Raw genomic sequence first — 26,318 nt, 5'->3', positions numbered from 1 at the left:
GGAGAGAGATGGTTGTGAGGTGAAGAAAAGAGGCTTTTAGATGAATAGCAATGATTAAAGGGGAAAAAAAATGAAGGGTCCAATTGATTCTTTGAAAAAGGTAAGAAATGAGTTAAAATTGGTGGTCTACAATATGATTGATCTTTAATATTGCATAGTTTTCTTTTTAGTGATTACAAAATACAAAATTGAAGATTTTCCTCCTATGGAATTTTGGATGTTATAAGACATAGATTCATAAAAGATTGAAAAGTAATACAAGGACAAATGAGCTAAGGTACCATTTAAAGCATATGCAAGTATTGAAAATCATCATTTATCATAGTTCTAGATTAGATTGATTAAGCCTTCGTAAAAGTCACCATGATTTGTTAGGAGGTGGTTATTGATGTTGTGTTCTAGCCCGACATACTTATTGGCTCTTTAAAAGAGATCGTCCATCATCTTAGAGGTTTCCTTGGAGATTGAGTAAAAAAATAGGGTGTTAGAGATGATGCACCTCTTAAAGGCTTGCATAGTGGTGTCCATACTACCTAACTATATTTGTATCATAGTTTAGCTAAACCTTTCATGAAGTCATAGACTCAAATTTGAGTATTCAAAGGTTGTTGAGGTTGTTTATCCCTTATTTTTACTTGACAGAGTATAAATAGTGGGATACAAACACTTTTGAGAGTCTTTTGAAGTTATGGATAGAGGAAGAGTCATGATGGCTTGCTTGGAACCAAGTTTTGAAAATTCAGTCAAACTAATCGATCCAATTGGTCGAATTGTCAATTGACCATTTTTTGAGTCTAGTTGAACCCAATGAACCATTTTGTTATTGGATTGCCATTGAACTGTTTGAACTGACGATTAGACTATTAACTAGACAAACCATCCAATTCCTAACCATGGACTGTTTAGGATATAAAGCTTATGCAAGTATTGAAAACAACCATTGATCACAATCCTAGGTTGGATTGATTAGACTTCATAAAGGTCACCATGATTTTTTGGGAGGTGGCAATCTTATATTGAGTTCAATATGGCATGCTTATTGGTTCTCTAAAAGAGGTCATTCATAGTCTTCTTAGAGATAGAGTAAAAATAGGATGCTAGAGATGATGCACCTCTTAAAGGCTTGCATAGTAGTGCCCATACTATTGACTATTTTGTATCATGTTTAGCTAAACCTTTTCATGAAGTCACAAACTCAAATTCGAGCATTTAGAGATTGTTGAGGCAGTTTATCCCTTACTTTTACTTGATAGAGCATAAATAGTGGGATACCAACACTTTTGAGAGGCCTATGAAGTTATGGATAAAGGAAAGTTTGTGAACGCTTGTCGAGAACCAAGGTTCTGAAAATCAAATTGGACCGATTGGTCCAGTCAGTCGGATCATTGACCAACCATATTTCCAATCTAATTGGACTCAATGAACCATTTTGTTATTGGACCAGTATTGAACTATTTGAATCACGATTAGATTGTCAAATTGGACAAATCATCCGATTCCTAACCATGGATTACTTAGAGTACAAAGCTTATACAAGTATTAAAAATCACCTTTTATCACAATCCTAGGTTGGATTAACTAGACTTCATAAGGTCATCATGATTTATTGGTTGGTGATCATTGGTGTTATGTTCTAGAATGACGTATTTATTGGCTCTTTGAAAAAGGTCGTCCATAGTCTTCGAGGGTTTCTTGGAGATTGGCTAAAAAAATAAGGTGTTAGAGATGATGCACCTTTTAAAGGCTTGCATAGTGGTGTCCATACTATATGACTATTTTGTATTATGGTTTAGCTACACCTTTTCATGAGGTTACATACTCAAATTTTGAGCATTCGAAGGTTGTTGAGACTATTTATCCTTTACTTTTGCTTGGCAAAGCATAAATAATGAGATACAAACACTTTTGAGAGGCCTTTGAAATTATGGATAGAGGAAGGGTTGGGGCATAAATTGTGGGATACAAACACTTTTGAGAGGCCTCTAAAGTTCTAGATAGAGGAAGGGTTGTGAAGGCTTGTTGGGAATCAAGGTTTTGAAAATTGGACCGAATTGGTTGTATAAATCGATTGAATTGTCGACTGACAATCTTTCCCATCTAGTTGGACCCAATGAACCATTTTGTTATTGGATTGATATTGAACAGTTTGAATTGGTGGTTAGACCGTCAAATTGGACAAACCATCTAGTTCTTAATGAACCAGTCAAGCCTAAAAAGGCATCCAGTTCTTGATTAATATCCACATGGTTTTCAACCCAATGCACCTTCAAGCCTAGCCCACTATTAAGCTTGCAAGGTAGTGGTTGTTGCAAGGTATTTCAACAGAAAATAGAATTGATGTGCTTCTAGGGTGAGATTGATTATAGGTAAGGAAAATAAACTTGCATGCTAGAGGACTTGAGCCATGAACCTCAAGTTGTAAAAAATACGAGCTACACCGAGCTGTAGCACCTTCATTTAACATTGCTGCAAGATAAAATATATAGTGATATTATTTTTTTTTTCAAATTTTTGTCACATAAAACCTTTGAAAAAATGTAAATATTTATAGTCATGGTTATTTTTAAATAAAATACAAAAACATGGAGATAAGATTAAATATTATAATTTTATTTTCATCTTAAACATATCTTTATACTTAAATATTATTCATGTGCTATTTAATAAAATTCAAAATATTAATACATTTATATTTATATTTATGTCTATATTTATTATTTAATTTGATATATCAAATATAAAAATGTAATATTGTTAAAAAATTTAATTATATATATTAAATTTTTTATGATTATTTTTAATTTTATATAATATATAAATTATATATTTATTACGTTATCAATTTGATTACAATTCAATCATCGGTCCGAGCAATGAACTATAAATTAATAACTTTTTTAGTTTGATGACCAATTTAATTATGAAAACATAACTAAGAACACTTTTGCAGAGGGGAGTGTTGCTGTTGATATCCAAGGTTATAACTTATTGATAGTGCATTAAGTGATCGAATGGGTAAGTGGTACCATTATACATGGTAAACTTTAACACCACAAACCTTATCAAGTGCTCTTATTGCATGATTTGCATTGAAAGAGGGGTGGATAACGTGTCATCCAAAATTTAGGAGGTTACACCTAATGGGGCCCAAGGGTGGTATGGCACCATATCTAAGATGAAGGTCATAGTATGTGTGATGGTCATGTTTTGGGTTGTGTATGCACGTGCAGGCAATGCGGTGCCCTCTGGATTTTGCTTTAGTTAGGATGATATGTGCGTCAACCTCTCTTATGCGTGGCTAGTTATTGTCTCGCTTAGCTTGTATGCCTCCCAATCTAGTTCCTAGGCGGACTCTAGTGTCTAAGGTCGGTGAGAGGGTGTGGTTAGTCTAGTTGCTTCTCTAATCAAGTTTAAACGATTCAATATGAAGTAATAGAGCTTCTTCGGCACCCTTGCGGCATGCTACTTGATCGATTTCAATGAGGTTTCAAGTACACTAAATGAGTATGAGTAACCATGTTGAGTTGCACAACCATCTCGTTTGCGCAAATGAGCTTGTTAGTTGTTTTCCTTATTTTTTATACTGCGCTCTATAATCAACCAACTGGGTTTCCATTGCCTCCTACATGCATCATTATAAGTTGGTTTTCTAAGGTAGAAATAAATGCTAGTACTTTTTCAATATTGCAGGAGGCAATGGAAATTGTTGGTGCTTGAACACATGGAGTTGGGTCTACTACTGATTTTATCCAACAATATTGAGTGATGATTGATTGATTCGCTTGTTGTTGTTGGGTACCTGCGCTAAGGTGTGGTTAGAGCAAACCCTAACTACGCCCCTTTGACAATCAAATTAGGATCGAGTGATAGCAAAGGAGCAAAAACAATTGGCCTTATGCTTAAGGGATGAATTGGGAGTGAGGATGAGAAACATAGATATGAGTTAGTGAGCCTTAGAGTGTAAGTGAATAGAGAAGGTTGAGACTTATTTATATAGTTTTCGTCCGTTGTGTTTTGATTGGTTGAGTTAAATGGTAAACTCCTTTCTCATGAAAGAGCTAGCAGTTGGGAAAATGTCTCTGCCATGGCAGATGGTGCCTAGGATTTCATGTTGAGTTAGTTATTAATTACTCAAACTTGTGTCAAGCGACACTCAATAGATTGTTGGGACCGTCTTCCATCGATGGGATGGGTTCTTGACCAAGTGTTGACCTTGTTGTACCGAGTTATGGGTGGTTTTGCAACCGTTGAGCATTTTTATTTTTTACCTTTCTGGCTCCATGGGTTAGGCATTGATGTCGTATGCTTTCAACCAATCACTTGGGCATACTTCGCATGACACCTAATCATCTTTGAGGTGATGCCTGGGCAAATGGGAATGGTCTCTAAATGTGTGACTGAATTCGGGTACATGACTCTTGTCGTGGCATATGTAATAGGTTTTCAATGGTTTGCATGGTTAGATAATATCCGAGAGATTATGACTAAAGTGGAGTGGATGTAATCAAGACTAGATGATGTATTTCCTAGTGAATAGTTTGTCTGGATGCTTATGCTTGGTCATGTGGTTTGACAAGATCTAAGGATTGGGGCTTGGTATCATCAATCTTGTTAGGGATTAAGGCTCGGTACCTCCAATGCACGGTATTATTAATCTTGTTGAGACACTAGGACCTAGTATCTCCATAGGTGATGACTGGAAGTAGGGTAACTTAAATTTAAAATACTACTACGAAAATGATAACTATTAAAACAAGTCTTTTTCATGAACCAAATATGACCTCAATGTTTGATGAGGATTGATACGATAAAATCTTCACTCTTATGTTTCTATTTCTTAATTGTTTATAATATTAGAAAAGATATAGGTTGTGATATTCCATATAGGTTAGGATAAGAACTTTCTTACATTATATATGCAATGAATTACTCTTAACCTTAAAGATGTATTTTAAAGTTGTGAAGGTTCATTAAGCCTAAAATGTACAATATCTATATGAGAAGAAGTGAATTGTTACAAATGCAAACAAAGTGAATCCTTGACCTCAATGTGAGACTTCGAGTGATGAGTGCTCATAGTATTCTAAGTGACCTAGCAATCCCTTGGAATACATACAATAATAATATTCTTTCTACATATATGGGTGATTGTGATATTCTATGTTGATTAGAGAGAAGTTCCAAATATAATATATGTAGTAGACACCTTTTAATTGGATAAATACATTTTAAAGTCATAAAGATCCATTAGGTTTAAAGTTAATAGTATTTACTTGGAAGAAAGTGTATTATTATAAATGATATCAAAATCGATCTCATACTTATATATAAGATTTTGAATGAATTCTTTGAGGGGTCTCGTGATCATATGAGACATAATGAAAATGTGCTTAAATGAAGGGGTGATTACAATATCCTATATTAGTTAAGAGAAGAAGTTTTTGACACAATATGTATAATAGACTTCTCTTGACTTTATAGATATGTTTTAAAATCATGAAAATCCATTAAACATAAAAAGAACAATATCTATACAGGACAAAACAATTCGTTACATAAGCAATCCTCAGCTTGGTACTTGTAATTCTTTATCGTACAATCATTTGATAAATTGTATTGTCGAGAAAGTCATGTCTAACAAATCAAGAGTAATACCTAGAGCAATTTCTATTAGCAGGAAAATGCTTTCTCTTGATGGTAATTTGATGTCCTTTAATTGAGGTCAGTCCAATAAAAACTTGTGCAAAATGGAATCAAATTCATGCTTCTAAAATGATCGACATTATGGATTATTTTAGGAAAGACCGAAGGAAATTCATTGCTTAACTCGTGTCCTTAGTCCTAGCGCTTTCCTTCATCTCAACTTCTTCCCTCGTAACTTTCAACATGTCGCATGTTCTCTCCTTTCACCTTCAAAGTTAAACTAACAGTTTGTAACAACAATTGAGGATGAATCTTATCTCAAATCATTGTTCCTTGGAACTTGGACTCCTATGTTTTTAAAATTTTTATTATTATACTGTTCAAATATCGGCTACAAAATGACAAACAAGTTTCTTTATCTGGTCCCCATTTCTTTGAATATATAGCCATTGGTCAAACTCACTGTGCTTGAATATTTCGTGGCTATTACTCTGCATATCGTGGTGACCCCGCCCCAGAATTTTCTTTCTTTCTTTCTTGGACCATTTGTTGAGGACATGATCATCATCAAATAAAAATTTGACATTCGTCTTGCTTTTGACGTTTGGCATTCCATCAGTTCTGCTGTTAACGTGCTAACTGCGTTCCCCATTTCTGTCCTATTTCATGCTCATCCAACTTGAGCACGTGGGCAGGGAAGATCATCCCTTCAAGGTCCAGCTACTCAACCACTAAACGGAACTTGAATATTTGACTACTTTTTAAGGATGCTTTTTTTTAAAAAAAAAAATAAGTAAATATTTGGTACAGCAATCGATTTGGAAAAGAAAGCATAAGGCCGCAGCTCGTGTCCAAAAGTCATTGCATTGCATGTATCGACAATTTTTTCTTTCTCAAATTAAAAAATGAGAGGTCCATAATTCCTAAATGATAGTATGTATACAATTTTTGAAGAAGATAATGGTCCTGCTTTGGGGGTTACACTTCAGTACCAAAGATTCCAAACAATAAGAAAAAAAACAAACAATAAATGATGCTCCTACGACAGTAATTTCATGGAACTTACGCTCATGATTGGTGTAACTGGTCAACAAAGACGGCCTCAGAGAATGCCGCGTGAAAAAAAATGTTATAATTATGCCCTCCCTGCAGCCTTCCCCATCCAGCCAACCCTTTTCAATTCTCTCTGAGCCATCATGCTGCTTTGATCAAATAATTCTTTTTCTTGTTTCTGCAAGCATGTACGGAGTCCTGGCTCGCTTATCAGTTATCAAACAACCTTTGTGAACTCGATAATGGCATTAATTTGATCTTCGCCGAGCGTCTCTTTTTCCAGGGGTCGATGATTTTCTCGTTTCTCAGGGATGCTTTGTCCAGCAAGAAGAAGAGCATTTAATGTTAATCCGGCGCATCTCTTGTCCAAGATTGATCAAATAAGCCTTGGTGAAATGGTGAAGAAGAAAAACTTTCACCGTTGGGAACTTACGGTTTCTGGAGGTGTTGATGGACCGGCTCCGGCGCCTGTGATGTGAAAAGGGCATTCTTGGTGATCTTGAAGATTTTGCCTGCTCGCACAAGGCCTTGGTGTTACTGAAATCCACACACAAAAGGCTTCTTCCACTTGGTGGTGGAAGCTTGCGAGGATCTTACCATTCTCTTGCTTGTAGCTTTTGTGCTGCATTTCATCTTGGTTTCTGCCTTAAAGGACATGGGCTGAAAGAATGGCAGTATGATGGGGGAAGCATACTTGTTGCTGCCTTTCTAGTCATCAAGTTTGGTCTGTGTTTTGAGTAACTTAAGGTGTAACAGGTGATTCCCCAGGAATTATCCAATGTCAGCAACAATATCCGGGTTGATGTTGTTTGAAATGGGCAGCTTCAGCAGATTTGGATTTTTGAAATTGTAGTCAGAGGTGTTGTTTGTTTGAAAGATAGGAGATGAAGAAGCTCCTGCTCATAGATTGTTGTTGGATGAAAATTTGCTACAAGTGCATGAATCCATTGTTGCTGCAGTTATTATTATTGCTGTGGCACCCCAGGAGGCCCTCTGTACTCCGCCCGACGAAGAGATCAATGATTGCTGACCAGACGGTGAGGGTATGGGATCTGCCACCATTCTCAGCAACAAAACTGGCAGACCAACCTTACCTATTGAGGGTACGGGTTCTCCTCGCTCCTGATCCGTCAGGGTCGTGTCATCGACTTGGAACAAAGGCCCATCCGAGAACAATCAAATTGATCTCCAATCTTTTAAGCGAACAACATCTCTGACAACAATCTCAAGTATCCAAATCTGCTGATGCTGCCCCCATTCGGACAACATCAACCAGGATATTGTTTATGGCTTTGAATATCTTGTTGAAATTGTCTATATGCCTGAGCCCCTTACAGTGGATACAACAATGACTACAAAGACAGAGACAACTGTGCTTTCACCATCATACCATCCTTCTTTCTGCCCATGTCCTTTAATATGCTGGAAGCCTGAAACCAATAGAAAGTCAAGCGTAAGCCTTGTGTATATATACATGTACAAGATTCAAAAAAACCCTTCCACCACAAAGTGTATGCAGCTTTTTGGCAGGCATGGCTTCTAATTAATATGCTTTTGCACCAAATGCTTGATACCAGCAGGCAAGATCGTCAGCATCTACCCTCAAAATTTAATTTTCAAATTTTCTAAGACCATGATACCTGATAAATTTTAAAATTTATTATTTCAAAAAATATCATTTAATTTTTTTAAAAACATTATATTATATTTTACATTTTATAATTTAATTTTAAAAATAAAAAGCATTAATTTTAGTATCGTAATAAATATTATTTAATATATATTAAATAAGATTTAAAAAAAATTGTATTTCTCTTAATTTTGAATTTTATCTTGAGAATTATTACAATATCATTTAAATTTTTTTATTGAATATTAAGAAAATAAGTAAATGATAGTTAATAATTCAAATGGGTGAAATAATACTAAGAAAATATTTTTAAAATAAAAAATATTTAAATATTGGATGATAAGAAATATCTCATATTTTAAAAATATATTTTGTTTTTATTTTAAATTTGAAATAAAAAAATAAAACATACATTATTTATTAAATTTTTTTATTTATAGTTCTATTTGTTATTGCAATTAGGGAAAAGCATGTTTTGGTATGGTGATTTTTTTTTTTTTTTAAAAAAAAGGAAAATAGAAACCCACTTATGTAAACTTAAATTTCTTTAAAAATTTTGAAATATTTAAATTAAAGTTTATGCATTCTCTCTCCCCAAGTGCCCTTTCTTTTAGATGAGGATAATTCCAAAGTAAACTTCCCTCTCCTACTTTCACTTGCTCAAAATCATTTTCATATAGAAATAATATGATTTTATATCTTCTTTCATGATGATAAGTAGATTCCTAAATTTATCTTCTTTTTTTTTTTATACAGTTAAATAAGAGATTGTATTAGTAAAGCCTAGAAACGGCGAAAAAAGTACACATGAAGTATACAAGCAACACCCAAGAAGTTAGACAAAGAGAAAGAAGAAAACCTTTCTCTTATTTATACAAAAACCACTCTAAAAAATCAATCATAGATAAAGAATGATCCTCTAAATATACCTTACCCCAATTCACAAAAGTGTATAAAAAAGAAAGTTCTAAAGTTGGTCAGATCATTCAGTGTCATTGAACACTTTTTCATTTCTTTGACACTTTTTCATTTCTTTCATTCCATAAAGTCCACATTAAATAAAGAGGGGTAGTCCTCAAAGCCTTTTCCTTTTTCTTACTCACAAAAGCACCATGCCAACCAATCAAATTCCTTTTGATTGAGGAGTGCAGGACCCACTGCATATCAAAAAGAGAGAAAAGTAAGCTCCATAGCATTGTAGCCTTCTTACAAAATAGGATCAAGTGGTCATTGGTTTCCTCTTCCACTTTACACAAGTAACACCTATTCAGCATATTCCAACCCCTTATTTTGAGCTGATCAATGGTCAAGATTATGTTCCAAGATGTTTCCCAAGCAAAAAAACTTACCCTTATCGGAGCCTAAGATCTCCAAATAATACTCTAAGGAAAAGGGTCACTAGAAGCTCTTGTGAAAGAGCAGTAGAGAGATCTAATAGAAAATGAGTCTTCTTGTTATTCTTCCAACTCAAGACATCCTCCATGTCTCTATTCAAAACAAAAGGATGGAGTTTCCAGAGCAAGCCCTCCACCTCTTCCATTTCTCAATTGTTAAAGTGTCTTGAAAACAAAGGATTCGAACTACCCACCTCTCCACCTTCCTCCCAAGCATCAAACACCCACTCATCCTTGTTGACCACCAATCGGAACAAATTAGGGAAAACATCTTTCAAAGTTTGGTCCTCACACCACAAATCCTTCCAAAATTTGACCTTCCTCCCATTCTTTACGATAAAGTGGGATTTAGAATGAATACTTTCCCAATCTTTTCTAATAGTTTTCCACACTCCCACACCATAGGCTCCCCTCACTTCTCTCGAACACCAACCATTTCCTTTACCTCAAATTTCTCTATAATGACTTGTTTCCACAAAGAATCCTTTTTTACAGCAAATTTCTAGCTCCACTTCCCAAGCAAAGCTTTGTTTAAGGCCACAAGACTGCGAATACCTAAGCCTCCTTGTCTCATATAAGCACAAATCGAACTCCAATTTACTAAGTGCGACTTTTTCTCTAAGACACCACCGCCACACAAGAAGTCTCTTTGGATCTTTTCAAGTCTTGTACGCACCTTTCACGGGATGACAAAAAGAGACATAAACTAAATTGGGAGACTTGAAAAAGTGCTCTTTATCAAAGTAAGCCTTTCCCTCTTAGAGAGATACTACCTCTTCCACAAGGACAAACATTTTCTGAATCTCTCTTCCACTACATCCCACACCCTTGAGGATATGAAAGGGGCACCCAAGGGAAGACCCAAATAAGAAGTAGGGAGCTTCCCAATTCTACACCCCAACATCGAAACAATATTCTCTAAAGAATCAACCCTTCCTACAGGGATAGCCTCACTTTCATCCATGTTCACTTTTAAACTAGAAATCACCTCGAACCATAAGAACACTCAACTCAAGTATCTCAGGTGCTCACTATTGGCCTCGTAAAATAAAATGGTGTCATCAACAAACAGAAGATGAAGCAAATCTGTGGACCCACATTTTTCACATGCGTTCCCACTCAATCGGCAAGACTCATTTTTATTGGTGAAAAATTAGTTTTGGAAAAGTTGGAGTCGCCACTTATTTTATTTTATTTTAAAAGGGAAAATAAAACAAGAAAGAAAACCCTAAAGAAGTGACTCCATAGTTTAGGAAAAGCAAATCTTGAAAAACCCAAGTCTTGGTTTAGGGATCAGGTTACCTATTGGGAAGGTACCTTTAAGAGGTATCACACCTCTAAGCCCTAAAAAGGTCTCTAATGACTAAGTCGAGGGAAAAATGACAATTAATCAATTGATTGAAGTACCTAGGTAGGTTAAGGTGATTTTAAAACTAGCATATCAAAAAAGAAATCAAATCCCAATCGCAAAGGAGGGTTAGGATGTGTACCTGGACTGTCTCTCAAGTGCTATCATAAAACATTAAAGTTAGCACAAAAATATAACACACAACATGCATTTTATCAGAGCAAATCAAGCAAACATCTAGGCACCCAATGATGGAATCAAACATAGATATGGCTCACAATAACACGCATGTTCATAAAGTTTCAGAAAATAGGTGATAGAGAGCGTACCTGGATAGCATGCATAATTTATAAGATTCCTCAAAAAATGCTAGAGTGGTTAGGATGAGTATAAATTATATAACATATTCATTATGTCTAATATACAATACCAAAGCTAAAATTGAGCCAAGGTAAATAAAATGACTCCTAAAATAATATCAAATTTAAACGAAATACAAGACCATCAACATGCAATTGGTAAATGGAGCATCACAAAACAATTTCTAAAAAATGTCTTGGAGTGGAATTTAATTACAAAAAATTCCAGGAAACAACAAATACGCATCTAGAACAACATACCAAAAACCAAACACTCATTCAAATGACAAATTGTAGCAAGGACACCCAAAAGTTCCAAAAGATCTAGATTAGGTAAAAAAATAGTGGCATGCATAAATAATTTGTTTTAAAATAATAAGAGATCACATAAAATTTTACAAAAAAATCACTCACATCGTTCAAGTGTTTATATCACAGGAAAAATAAATCTAGGGTTGGGGAGTACACAAAAATATTTTTAAAACACTCCAACTAATCACATGTTTAGATTCCATCATGTGTAGTAGGTACGGCTATGAAAAATCATATCTTCCTCAAAGTCTGATATTTTTAATATTTTATATGTCTAAAATTAATTTCAAGAAGTCTATAATTAAAGAAAAATATTGAATAAAATTTGAAAAGTCATTTGTTATTTTAATTTTACAAAAATATTTCAAGTGTCTAGAACTGGGTGAAAACAGAGCCCTCCTAACAACTCATTCATATATTCTATTCCAAAATTGCTTTCTAACTCAAACGAAATTTTAAATTTAAGTTCAAGAAGTGAGGAAAATCATACAAGTTTTGGAATTTTTTTTTAAATATTCTAAAATTGCTAAAACGAATTTTAAATCTAAAAGGTCAGTGGTTGAATGAAAATTAGCAGCAAGGAAGAGTTTTGAAAATTTTCTTATGTAAGGGTTCCACCAATTCCCCAATTGATATACACAAATCTAGAGTAGAATTATCCCATTTATTTGAGACCACAAGCTTGGATTCATATTCCATTCAAAACCAGAATTTTTATTGAAAACTGAGAAAGATGCAAACCGATTAAATATGGTTGCATGTTATTTAAGAAAATGAGATTTCGATTTTAAGGACTCTAAATGAATTTTTGAAATGCATTTTAATGAGGAACATTTTGAGAAAATGTTTATTTTTTAAAAAGAAAGAAATAATTTACAAATGAAAATACTCATGGATCAAACATAGGCAACCCAAAAGAAAATAAAATCACAAAATAAAATTTTTAACAACCAAGCCGACTAAAGTGGCGAGAGTAGGGCCAACCTTCATGAGTTTCCAATGGCCTTTAAAAAAGGGATTTGACCAACAATCACTGAGGCAACAAACTAATGACTTCCAAATCAAACAAACTAACAAAAATATTAACCAAGACTAACATAATCCAAGAAGTGCATGAACTAAGATAAAAACCAATCAAGGATTAAAACCAAACTTAACATATGGAGATAATAACATGGGATCGATTAAAGTAAATTAACCAAAATTCTAAAACCACTTCAAAATTAATATTCACGCATCAAAAATTAAATAAAGAGCTCTAACTTAAAATAGAAACTAATAAATAAAAACTTTGACTTTCATTCTAATTTAAAATCAAAACTAATAAATAAATAAAAAACTTTGACCTTGAACTTAGTTCAAATTCAAAACTAATATATAAAAAAAGAACTAACTTTCAAATCAATAAAAGAATCATAATCAAGACAAGAAAAACTTTAACTCTACCTCATTCAGTAATGGTGGAAAGTCCTCAAAACATGTCACCTTCCAAAGTGGATGTGCATGGTGTCTTTGCATGCATGCAATGTGGCGGTTGTTTTCGGAAAGTGGTAGGCATGGTTTGTCATCGTGCATGGACTGGTAGTGGATGTTTAAAGGTTGCAGTCCGTTCTCTTAAAATGCGGATTCTGAAGGCCATTTCCCCGAACTGTGTGTATTCTTTCTTATTTGATTGTAGTACACCACTTCGAAACTGATGGAGGGTACCTAAGTGTGGTTATGGGCAAATTTTGCAAGTAACAACCCATGGAAAGTGCATCCAGGTAGCCTCCCAAAATACATGCTGTAGTGTGGTGTTTCTATTTAAAATAGACGCAATCGTGAATGGCATCCACAATGGAAATCATTCAAGGTGGCATGGAATGTGCGTGTAAGTCTTGGAGAATGCCAATCTGTTGCGTGTGGACTCCTTCATGCGGATGTGGAGACTTCCTGAAGTGGCGTGTTCCTATTAGTGCGTGGTTCCCCAATTGCAGCCCATGGAGGTGTATGGTTGTTTGTCTTGAAGAATTCTCCTCTATGGTGCGTCCAAAATGGCAACCCAATTTGTCGTCTGAAGTCCTCTACCGCTTTCCAAAATCTGTGCATGGTATATGTGGAGATTCTCCAAAGTGGCTGTGCGTGGCCCCCCTATGGCTGTGTGATGGTGAGCCTTAATGAATCCAAACTCCTTTCTCTTTTAGATGCCGACTATGTCTATATGTAATGCCATGGTCCGGCCGCACCTTTTTGGAATCAAATCTGCAGTCTCCATTTAATTCCATTAATGACATGATCTCTAAAAGAATTTCTCTCATTCGTGAATCCATTATCCAATAATAGTCTCCCGTTTTTCCTTCTTTTTCTCATCTTCCCATCCAAAGTCCTATTTCAAAAATACATGTAGTTGTGGACTCTCAATTATTCTAGAGTAGTCCAATTTTCCTTAAACTCCCAATATCCATATCTTCTTTACCAAAACAAATCCTTAGAATTTCAAAGTTCCCAAAAACGTCTTCCAATGAGAGTCTTACTTTCCTTATCCAATGGTAAGTTTCCTAGCAAAAACATGAAATTTATTAAATTAAATAATTGAATAAATAAATAAACAAGTAAATAAATTAGAAAACGATAAAACAATAATAAATAAATAAGTTAATTAAAAAATAAAAAATAAAAAAATAAAAATATAAAAAGGAACATAACAAATAAAAATAAACAAGTGATTGATAAAAATAAAAATAAAAATAAATAAATAAAAACTGAGCCATACAAGCCATGCAACTATGCAAGTCATACAAGTCACGCTAAAAATGTCTAATGGGCCAAGTATGCCTATGTGGGCCTAGGTGACCTAGGTAGGCCTAATGTGTCTTAATGGGTCTAGGTGGTTTAGGATAGTGTCTAAGTGACCTAAAGTGATCAGGACATTGTCTAAGTAACCTAAACATGCCTAAGTGTGTTATTCTTATAGCGTATCTAAATGAGCTATCCAAAAAAGAAAGAAAAATCCTAGGCATAACTCAAGACTGCCAAGGGTCACAATGGGGTTAGATAAATCTCTCAACCAAAGTCTCCAAGGTGGCTAAAAAATGTAAGTAGTATCAATAGCAATGGGCCACCAAGGAACTATTGTGGAACATTGGAGGTGAACTTAAAGACATGTGCTAAAGGGACAAAATGAAGGGTTTACAAGATCCCTTCCTACTCCACTATTGCTTTCCACCTTAAACCCCTCAATGAAACCCCCGCTTCTGGCTCTGAATAACAACTGTTTGAGAGTTTCCATGACTAATAAGAAGAGATAAGGGGATAACGAGTCACTTTGTCTCAAGCCCCTAGTGCTACAAAAAAAGTCTGAAGGGGTTCCATTAATTAAAATTGAGAAATTAGCTATGGAAATGCACCATTTGATCCAATTAATCCACCTCTACCCAAACCCCATCTTGGACATAACTGACAGAAGGCAATCCCGATTGACATGATCAAACACCTTCTCAATGTCCAATTGTAGAAGGAGACCAGAGAGATTATCCTTCAACCTAGAGTTTACAACCTCATTTGCAATGAGCGTGACATTCAGAATCTACCTATCCTGAATGAAGGCATGTTGGTACTCTAAAACCACTTTCCCTATAGCTAGTTTCAGCTTATTTGCCAAGACTTTGGCGAGTAATTTGTAAAGGCTCCCAACCAAACTTATCAGTCTGAAATCTTTCAACTCTTCCACACTTTTTTTTTTTTTTTTTTTGGATCAGAACGAGAAAAGTGGAGTTTAGACTCCTCTGAAAAATGACAAGGCGAAAAAAGTCACCAAAAAAAGCCATAATCTTGACTTTGGTGAATTCCCAGGAAAATTGCCAAAATGTCATGGTGAAGCCATTTGAACCAGGCGCTTTATCGAGAAAGAGGCTGCACAGGGCTTCGAACACTTCTTATTATGAGAAAGACGCCTCTAAACTTCTGGACCTTTCTGTCCCCATAACACGAAACTATAAATCCTCACTTCTTGGTCTCCAATCATCATTTTCCAATAACAAAGTCCTATAATCCCTACACACCTAATATCTTCCTTATCAGTAAGAATAACCTTATTAATTTTCACCTTGGATAAAAAGTTTCTTTTCGCCTTGGATTGGCCATCTTATGAAAAAACTTAGTATTCTTATCTCATTCCTTTAACCAGATTTCCCTTTATTTTTGTCTCCAAAAAGTTTTTTCCATTAAAATGCAATTCTTGTACTCCTCCAAATCCCCCATTTGGGCCTCTATTTTATAAAAAAAAACAGAGGATTAACACTTTCATTTGAATCCCATAATTGAATTTGAGAGAAGACATCTGATTTTCTAGAAGAGACATTACCAAAAACTTCTTTATTCCATTTTCTTAGATCCCTTTTAAGAGCTTTCAACTTTTTAGCAAGGCAGTGGCTGTTAGAACCGGGCACCTAGTCCACTACTCTTTTACTAGCTCTTTGAACCAATCCGACAAAAGCCACATATTCTCAAAGCGGAATGGAGTCTTGCCTTTTTTAACCCCTTCACCTTCCAGAGAAATGAGATAGTGATCAGAGACGATTCTAGGGAGAGCACATTAAAAGACACCTAAAAAATGATCCTCCCACTTGTTGGAGACTAGAAAGTGGTCTAACATTGACACTACTTGAGAATTAAGACCACCATACCACGTGAACTAACCACCGAAAGAGAGCAGATCCTTTAAACTCAACTCCTTAATGACCTCAGAGAACCTTCTCATCTCTAGTGTAAGATTGAGCCCATTCCTCCTTTCCCCTATAAATTTAATGGAATTGAAATCCCCTCCCACACACTAAGGATCATCCCACAGGCCTTTAATAGCATATAATTCTTTCCAAAACTTTTTTTTTAATTCGACAAGACTGGTCCATAGACACTAATGAACACCTAAATAAACCTATCTTCCATATTCCTAAAATGTCCTAAGATGGTGAAACCACTATGCTCTAGCTCCAAGAGTTCCAAAACCCTATTGTCCCAAAAAAATCAGAATGTCTCCCAAGGCATCCCTAGCATCAACCGCACCTAGTCCATAAACCTTCCAGCACCTAAGCTTTTCACCATCTTTAACGACATCTCATGCACCTTTGTTTCTAAAAAAACAAACTAAATCTACTTTTCTAGGATTTAACAACCGACTTAATCATCATCATTTTCTCCATGTCGTTGAGTCCTCTAACATTCTAAGAGAGGATTTTGATCTTCATCAATCCACTGGGATCATTTCCTATTTGTTCCCGTCACTTCTTCTATTTGCAAGCACAAGCTTTCCATAGCTAACCATACAATCTAATATCTTAAGTTCCATTTTAGAGTGTAATGCGGACACTGCTTTCTTTTTTCTTCTTTTACAAAAGGTTCCCCTACCAGCCATCTTCTTCAACTTATTCAAAAGCAAAACAATTTTTTCTTCGCACCCTTCAATCAGCATTCCCAAGAATCTACTGAAATCTTTGGAATTAGAGAGCTCCTTGTCGGAGGACAAATCCTCTCCGAATGAAGCATTCTTAGGGAAAACCACCTTTGACCCATCTTGCAGAACCATAAAAAGAGGTTTCTTTATAGAATTAGTCCTTATCTCCAGCACACCCTCTTTTTACTTGGGGGATTCTCCCTAAAGCTTTTGAATAAGCGTTGTCCATTTACAATCCCCGCACAAAACAGGAGATTTCGACACTCAGAAAAGAGTAGAAGAAGAAGAAGGTCTTTTCCCCCAAGAATAATGGGATGAAGAGAGCGACGTCGGCTAAAGGTTTTGAGTTCACCTCCGAAGCTGTCCTAAAATTATGCTTTTGACAATGTTACATCAATTTTTTCTAAATTAATTAGATTGTATTTAACATTTTAAAAAAATGAAGTCATTATGGATTTCACTTTGCTTAATTATTATTTTTTTCTTTTGTGTTCATAATAAAAAAAAAAGTGTGTTAGTTTTTTCTATTTTTTAAATCAACAAACTTAAAAATTAGGTGTATATAACTTTAAAATGAAAAAGAAAGAAAGAAAAAATAAATACTTATTCTTTGTTTGAATGTTTTAATTTTTTTTAAAAAAATAATTCTCATAATCTTTTTTTGAAAATACCAAATCACATATCAAAATAATCATGGTTAAAAAAATTATTTTGAAGTAATGATATTTTTATAAAAGTGATTCAATAACACCTTCAAGTTTTTATTAAGTTCATTCATTCGTTGTTTAATTTTGTCATACAAAATTAAATAATATTGTACCACAGATAAAAATATTTTATAAATTTAGTAATCATTACAAGAAGGTGAGCTTTTACTTGAGGCTATTGACCTCGATTAAAATGGAAGGCTTATTGCAACTATAGGATATGGGTGCAAATAAAATGGGTCACAGGGGGTGCAGACAAATGTTATAGATGTGGCCATATGCAAGAGTATGACTATGAATTATGGTTGTAACTTCATTTTGGCAGTAACAAATTGTGGTGCACAGCTGCAGCTAAGGATGCTTGCAACTATAAGGAGACTATGGATGGGGCCTTTTCTTATTCGCTATTAGAAGATAGGCTCTAGATTGGGCTTTTTTTTTTGCTGCCACTATAAGGTGGGCTATGGATGGGGCCTTTTCTTAGCCATTACTACAAGCCTTTTTTTGGTCGCTACTATAGGTCTTGATATGGATGAGACTTTTTCTTAACTACTACTATAGATGTTGGGCCGGTCTTGGTTACAACCTACTAATGTTGCAATTTTACTCCATTAAATTGCTATGGAAAGAGAGAAATGATGTACAATTCAATGGAAAGAATTTAGAAGATTGAGATTCTTTCTCATGCAGTAGTCAGGTTAGAAACATTGTTGTGTCAGTTTGGTTTGATAGGAAATTTAAAAATCTCATTGTGGACCAGTGTTTTTCACGTACGTCTCCACTCGATGGCGAGACTCACTTTTTATTTATTTGGTGAAAAATATGATTTTTAGAAAAATACTTAGAGTCACCACTTATTTTTGTTTTATTTTTTAAGGGAAAAATAAAATAAGAAATAAAAACCCTAAGTGTGACTCCTAAAGGAAAAACAGGTCTGTGCAAAATTTTGTCTAGTTCTGGGGGTTAAGTTACCTATTAGGAAGGTACGGTGGTGAGCCGTAACACCCCTCTAAGCCTGTACACTATGGTTTTTACTAAACAAATTAAGAGAATTGTGACAATTAATTAATTAATCATAGATACCAATATTAAATGAACGAGACAATATACATAAAGATGATGACAAAATAAAATTACAAGGATGAACAAAATAAAAGATAATAGAATTATGTAAATTGATTTATTGAACTAATTTAAAAAAATATTTGAAAAAAAATTAGTTTTCCGAAAATTTCAAACGATTTTATTAAAAACAATTTTGAATGAATGATTTCAATTTATTTATTTACAAAATATTTTCTTCAAGTGATTTGATTCAATTTTATTTGTATTTAATTTTCAAAAAAAGTTATTTATAGTTATTGTATCAAAAGAATTTATTACAAAATTTCAATTTGGCAACAAAAATTATTTTTACTTGTTTTTATAAAAAAAAAATGAATGAATTTTTACAATTTTATTTACAAAAGTATTTCAAATTGTTTTCATTTAAGAAAAATGATTTATACAAATTATTAAAAAAGACATAACTTTATTTGCAAATAATTTTTAATTAAAAAGAAAAAAATTTAAATCCTCTATTTCTAAAAAATACTTTTAATCTCATTTTAATTAAGGAAAAAGAATTCATTTAAAAAAAACATTTTTTTGGACAATTTTATTAAAAATTAATTTTTGGGACAACTTTATTTACAAAAAAATTTTTGGACAATTTTTATTAAAGAAAGAAATTTTTGGACAATTATTATTAAAAACAATTTTTCAAATTCTATTAAAAGCATTTTTTAGAATTTTTATTAATAAAAAACTTTCTTTTATTAAGAAGAATATTTTAAAACTATTATTTTATTCAAACATATTTATTGAATTATTTCTCTTATTTAAACAAAAAATTATGATTTGTTCACTATTCAATTTTGTACACACTCAATAAATATATACAAACAAATATTTATAGAAATTAATAAAAATGAAATCAAATAGTAGTGGAAAATAAAACGTATACTCAAATAAACTTACAACAAGTTCAATGTTTTCCTACAACTTTTCGAGTCTCACTTTCTTCTATGAAATTTCATACTCCACGTGTCATAAATCTATACTTAGCCGACAAAATTACAGAATGGGTCCATGCAAAAACAAAAATAACCCAAATTCAAACTTCAAATTGGTTCAATAAATTTTTGCCAATAAAAATGGACCAAAATTAGAAAATATAACCCAACAAAAATATCTCACATGCCATAGGCCCTAATCCAAAATTTTCAAATTAATATTCAAAATATAAGCTCAATTAATCAAACCCAAAACATGATAAATTAAAATAAATTTCACTAGGCCTAAACTTAATATCCCATAATTTAAGCCTAATTTAATATTCAAGCCTATAATTGTCTCATGTCCAAATTAAATAGTTCAAATTGGCCAAACCCATATCAAATATTCAAGTCATCCTACAAATTTCACCCACATTGTGAGTCCAAAATTCATATCAATTAACAAGTCATATTAATAATACACATGACCAAAGGAAATAATGTTTTAAGCTCAATCCAATAAACCCAAATAAATAACCAATAACCAATAACCAATAGACCCAAGTCTAAATAAGATAAATAATATGAAATTGACATAATCCAAATATCCCAAATTAATCACCAAATACAATATATCAACAAACCCAAATTATATAAAAAAAAATAATGCACTGTAGAGATCAAGAATTTATTATAATAAGAAAATAAAAACACATAAATAATTAATAAGAAAATGAAAAGTTACCCAATTTCAAAGAGAATAAGAGAGTAGCAATGGAGATGTGGAAGGAGGTCGTCGGAAGTAGCGTCGGCAACCTGTCAATAATCGGCCGACAGGTGGAGCGGTGTAGTGAGTTTGAGTGGAGAAAAAAAATAAAAATATAAAATATAAAAGAAAAAAGAGAAAAAAAATGAGGGAAAGGGAGATGATGGTGTGGGTATTGTGTGGTGCGTGGTTGGAGGGAGAGAAAGGAAAAAGATGAGAAAGAACAAATTGAAGGACAAAATTCGAAAAGAAAAAAAAATGTGGAGAGAAAAATGAAAGGAAAAAAAGAGATAAGAGATAAGAGAGTAGGGAAACTGTGTGTGGGTGTCGAGGAAGCAAGAAGAAGAAGAAGAAGAATGGTGAATGAAAAAAAAATGGGTCGGTCATCCCAAAATGGAAAGAAAAAAAACTAAAAATAAATAAATAAATAAATGAGAAAAAAAGAAGAGGGAAAAGAGGAGAGATGAGGTATGGGTCTCACGTGGGGGTATGGGCATGAGAGAGAAATGGTGGGTGGGGTGGTTGGGGAAGGTAGAAAGAGAGATGAGAGATGAGAGAAGAGAGAGAAAAGAAAAATAAAAGGAAAAATAATAATAGTAATAATAATAATAAATAAATAAATAAATAAATAATATACAAAATAATAAAAACTAATAATTAGATGGTGAGTGGGTCAAAAATATAAGATGTAATCGAGATTTAAAATATAAAGATAAAATTGGGTTCAAAATTAATATAAAAATAAAATTAAGACAAATTTTAGGGTCTACAAATATTTTCGAGTCACGTTTGGAGACATCTTAGAGTTAGTTTGGATCTATAGCACAACTTTAGAGTTACCATTCTCTTAGGATTTTAGACCTATTTTGTTCATTTGTTGGTTTGAGCGAGTTTGTGTTCTACTTGTGTACCTTTGGGGGTCTTTCTTTTTCTTCAGTAGAGCTCACTTTGTTCCACTCATTATTCACACTTTCTTTTCACTTTAGTGTTCACAATCCTTACACTCGTGAACTCTATCGAAAAATGACATATTTGTAGACCCCTCTTTGGATTGGAGAGAAGTTGGGTTTTTTTTGTTGTTTTCATTTGGAGAAGTAGAGGACGGCCTCCACAAGTGCTCAAAGCTGCATGGGATGTGTGGCAAAAACACACATCCACCTTGCCATGGTGGTGGTTCAAATGGAGACATTTTCTGAACAGAGGGCAGAGGAGTAAAGGGTGAGTAGTGGAACGGGTGAAGGTTTACAAGAGAAGAAAATGAGAAAGAAAAAAAAAGAGTGAGCTATTGGGAGATGATGGATGAGCCGAGCAGGCTATCCATGGGTGCTTTGTTTTGGAGAGATTGAGAGAGAATGAGCTGGGTAGAACAATAGAGTTGCAAAAAGCAGGGTTTAGAAGGAAGAAAAACAAAGAAGGTAGAAAAAGAACATCTTCAGGTAAGGTTACTTTGTTTTTCTTGAGTTTTCGTGATTATCATTGTCTTATTTTTTATTTTTATCTTTTCTTCCTACAACTTGAGCTATTTTTGTTGATTTTGTTATGCTTGACCATCTTGAGCTTTGTCAATTCTGACCTGATTACATGTTTGTTGTTGTTGATACATTTTTTTTTTTTTTTTGGGCATTGTTGGGATTCAACTGATCTCTATTTCGTTTTCATTATGTGGCATATATAGCATTGATTTATTTGATTCCACCTCAAGTCCTCTTTACAAGTTTAAGCCCATGGATTGAAACATGAGATACGGCTTTTTGTTGGTTCATTTTGTTTCAACCTTTGGTGCTCTGTTTTTTTTTCCCACTATTTCTGGTTCTCATCACTTCCACCACTCAAACCAACTTTAGCTCACCCTCTGCCCATTTTCCGATCAATCCACTACCGCACCCATCTTTAAGCTCGTTTCTTTCCACTTTCTCGCGTGCAGGTAATCTTGGACGTGCATGGCCACCTTGCCCAAGACAACCTCGATATACCCGTAGCTACAGTTTGGCTAGTAGACGTGTCCATGCATGCCCAGAGGCCAACACTCTATAGCAAGCTACTGCAAATCAAGACTTGTTGTTTGAAGGGCTAAACTCGACATTGACGCTTGGCATTTATGCTCAGGAGCTGAAAATCCGGCCATGGAATTCATTGAAAGCCTATTCTTTTCCCTATCACTTGTACGAAACACATGGAATGATGCAACTATTGTCGACGGTGATGGTGTTGGATGTTGCTTACGTAGGGAAAGGAAGAAGACAGAATAGAAGGGAAGGAGAGTAGAAGAAAAAGATTTGCAGAGAAGAGAGAATATTTGAGGAATAATTTTCATGCCCCGATCATGTCAGGGTCCTTTCATTCTTATAGGCATATTTGTAACAAACTCATAACAGAATACATCATTGCCAGTGATTCCCATAACAGAATTCATCATTGCTACTCATTGTGTGGTCCCTATTTGGTGGCCATAACGAAATCCTTAAACCGTTTTGGTGCGTTTCTAATTCTAGTCACATGTTTGTTGTTGGTTGCCACTGGATTTTGCTGGGCTTCACCCGCTTCCGATGCTGATTTGTCCAATGGGCCTACATCATTACCCTTGTCTTCGAAACTGACCTTGTCTTCAAGATTGAAATTAGGGAAATCTTGCTGGAATTCGTGAGTGTTTTCCCAGGTGGCATCAGAGGGGTCTTGTCCTTCCCACTGAATTAAGAGTTGAGGACAAAGTTTGCCCAACTGCGAAATCTGCCGGAATCCCAAAACATGAGCAGGTTGGAGAATGGGGCTGGAGTCTTTGAATCGGGCGGGTAGTGGAATTTGTGGGTGCTCCAGCTGGTCTCCTCGACATTTTTTTAAATTGGAGACATGGAAGACGTTATGGATTCGGGCATCCTCAGGAAGGGCCAACTTGTAAGCCACTGCGCCGATCTTGGCGATGATGCGAAACGGACCAAAGAACCGTTTGGAGAGCTTTTGAGACTGGCAATGGGCTACTGTAGTTTGTCTGTAGGGCTTCAGCTTGAGAAAAACCCAGTCATCAACCTGGAATGTAACGTCAGTTCTATGGGTATTGGTTTGGTTGCGCATCCTGGTTTGTGCACGCAGCAGACTGTCTTTGAGAGTTGACAGGATTTGAGTCCTGTCTTTCAGGAGGGCATCAACAGCATCTATAGAGGCCGAATCTCCCAAGTAGTCTAACAGTGATGGAGGGGGACGGCCATACACAGCTTCAAATGGTGTCATTTTGATTGCTGAATGGTATGCTGTGTTGTAGTGCCATTCCGCCCATGACAAGTAATGTAACCATTGCTTGGGATGATCAGCCACAAAACACCTTAAGTAATCCTTAAGGCAGCGGTTTAAGACTTCTGTCTGTCCGTCAGTTTGGGGATGGTATGCGCTACTTGTTGCAAGAGTCGTGCCCTGTAATTTGAAGAGCTCTTGCCAAAACGAACTCATGAAGACAGGATCTTGGTCCGGGATGATGGTGGTGGGAAAACCATGTAACCGGACAATCTCTTTAATGAAGAGGGCAGCCACCATGGGGGCGTTGAATGCACTCGGTAAAACTGCAAAGTGAGCTTGCTTGGATAGCCTATCAACCACCACCATGATTACGGATTTTCCCGATGCGGGCGGCAAGTGAGTAACAAAATCCATTGAGATAGAATCCCATATTTTACCCGGGATTGGAAGTGGCTGAAGTAATCCCTGTGGTGCTTTGTTGAATGGTTTGATAGCTTGACAGACTTGACACCTTGCCACAAAATCTCGAACCAATTGCCGCATTTTTGGCCAATAGAACATGCTAGCAATCCTTGACAGGGTCCGTTGCATGCCTGCATGTCCTCCCACAGGAGTGTTGTGAAATTCTATCAGGATTAAGCGTTGTAAAGCTGAATCCGGAGGAACAACAACTTTGCCGTTGAACCAAAGCAACCCTTCACGGACAGCATAACCAGTAGAATCATCTTGCTGTGCTGATTGCATTAGGTGAGCCGACGGAGGGTGTTGTTGGTAGAATTCTTTAAGAGCATCCCAGATTGCCATCACCGGTTTGGATACGATTTGAAGCGCCATGTAGGTGTGTTCAACAAGGCGAGACAGAGCGTCAGCGGGTTGGTTCTCTCTTCCAGGCCTGTAACAAATATCAAAATCAAAACCAAGCAATTTTGTTAGCCATTTTTGTTGCTCAGGGGTCTGGATTGTCTGATTATGCAATGCGCGAAGGCTTTGATGATCAGTCTCCACTATGAATCTGCGGCCAAGGAGGTATTGTCGCCATTTTTGGATTGCTTCTGTGATGGCAAACATTTCTCTGCAATAGGCGGATTCCCTTCTGAGCTTCGAAGGCAATTCCTTACTGAAGTAAGCAATAGGGTGACCCTTTTGAACCAAAACCGCTCCTATGCCCGAGCCAGATGCATCTGTCTGCAAGACAAAAGGGTTAGAAAAATCAGGCATTGCGAGGACCGGTGTGGTGGCCAGCGCATGCTTCAGAGCTTCAAAAGCGCCAGTGGCTTCCTTGGTCCAGACAAAGGCATTCTTGCACAACAGCTTGGTGAGAGGGGCGGTAGTGGAGGCATAGCGATAAACGAAACGCCGATAATATCCGCATAAGCCGAGGAAACCTCTCAGTTCTTTGATCGTTGCTGGCAGCGGCCATTTTTGTATAGCCGAAACCTTGTCTGGTTCAACCGCTACACCCTGGTCAGAGATCCTATGGCCCAGATAGCTTAACTCCACACAGCCAAACTCACATTTAGACAATTTAGCAAATAAGGAATGGGAAGCAAGGACCGAGAATACCATTTCCAAGTGTTGCTGGTGGTCTTCCCATGATTTGCTGTAGACCAAGATGTCATCAAAAAAGACCAAAACAAACTTTCTCAGTTTGTCACGAAAAACAGAATTCATTAAAGCTTGGAAGGTGGATGGCGCATTTGATAGGCCGAATGGCATTACAATAAACTCGTAATGGCCTTCATGTGTGCGAAACGCCGTCTTTTCAATATCTGGTGGATGAATTCGGACCTGATGATATCCTGCTCTGAGATCCAGCTTTGAGAAGACTGAAGCTCCATACAGCTCGTCGAGCAGTTCGTCGACTGTAGGGATTGGAAAACGGTCTTTAACCGTTACAGCATTCAGGGCGCGATAATCTACACAGAAGCGCCATGTTCCGTCCTTCTTTTTGACCAGTAAAACTGGAGAAGAAAAAGGGTTGGTGCTTGGGCGGATAATCCCATCCCGAAGCATCTCTCCGACCAATTTTTCGATTTCCTCCTTTTGAAAATGTGGGTACCTGTAAGGTCTGACATTGACTGGGGTTGTGTTGGGTAGTAGGGGTATGCGGTGGTCTAGTTGGCGTTGGGGGGGAAGGCTGGATGGTGGTGCAAAATTCTGACGAAATTGATTGAGGAGGGACTGAAGCTGTTGGCGGAAGTGTGGTGGAGCTTGAACCCCGATTTTTGGTTCTGTGGAGGTGGGGACGTGGTCAACTGATAATAGGTAAAAGTGGGCTATACTGTCGGTTTGGAGGGATCTGGATAGTGGGTTTAGTGTCATTTGGGCAATGGACGGCTGTGTTAGCCCATGGAGCTTTGTTTTAACCCCTTTGTAGTCAAATTCCATCCATAGTTTCTTATAGTCAAAAA

At 35.7% G+C, this 26,318-nt stretch overlaps 1 long non-coding RNA gene across 1 annotated transcript; it reads right to left on the bottom strand.

Moving 5' to 3' along the window:
* Positions 1–6,491: 6,491 nt before the first annotated feature.
* Positions 6,492–21,139, bottom strand: LOC109122560 (uncharacterized). Its single transcript, XR_002030038.2, has 2 exons — positions 20,659–21,139; positions 6,492–14,276 (listed from the first exon to the last, which is right to left on the bottom strand). It is a non-coding gene; the product is annotated as an uncharacterized LOC109122560 (long non-coding RNA).
* Between the last annotated feature and the right edge of the window lie 5,179 nt (positions 21,140–26,318).

This window comes from Vitis vinifera, chromosome 5 (genome assembly GCF_030704535.1).
Source record: "Vitis vinifera cultivar Pinot Noir 40024 chromosome 5, ASM3070453v1".
NCBI classification, from domain to species: Eukaryota; Viridiplantae; Streptophyta; class Magnoliopsida; order Vitales; family Vitaceae; genus Vitis; species Vitis vinifera.
Note: the sequence above shows the minus strand (reverse complement) of the source record. Positions and strands in the feature narration are given on the sequence as shown.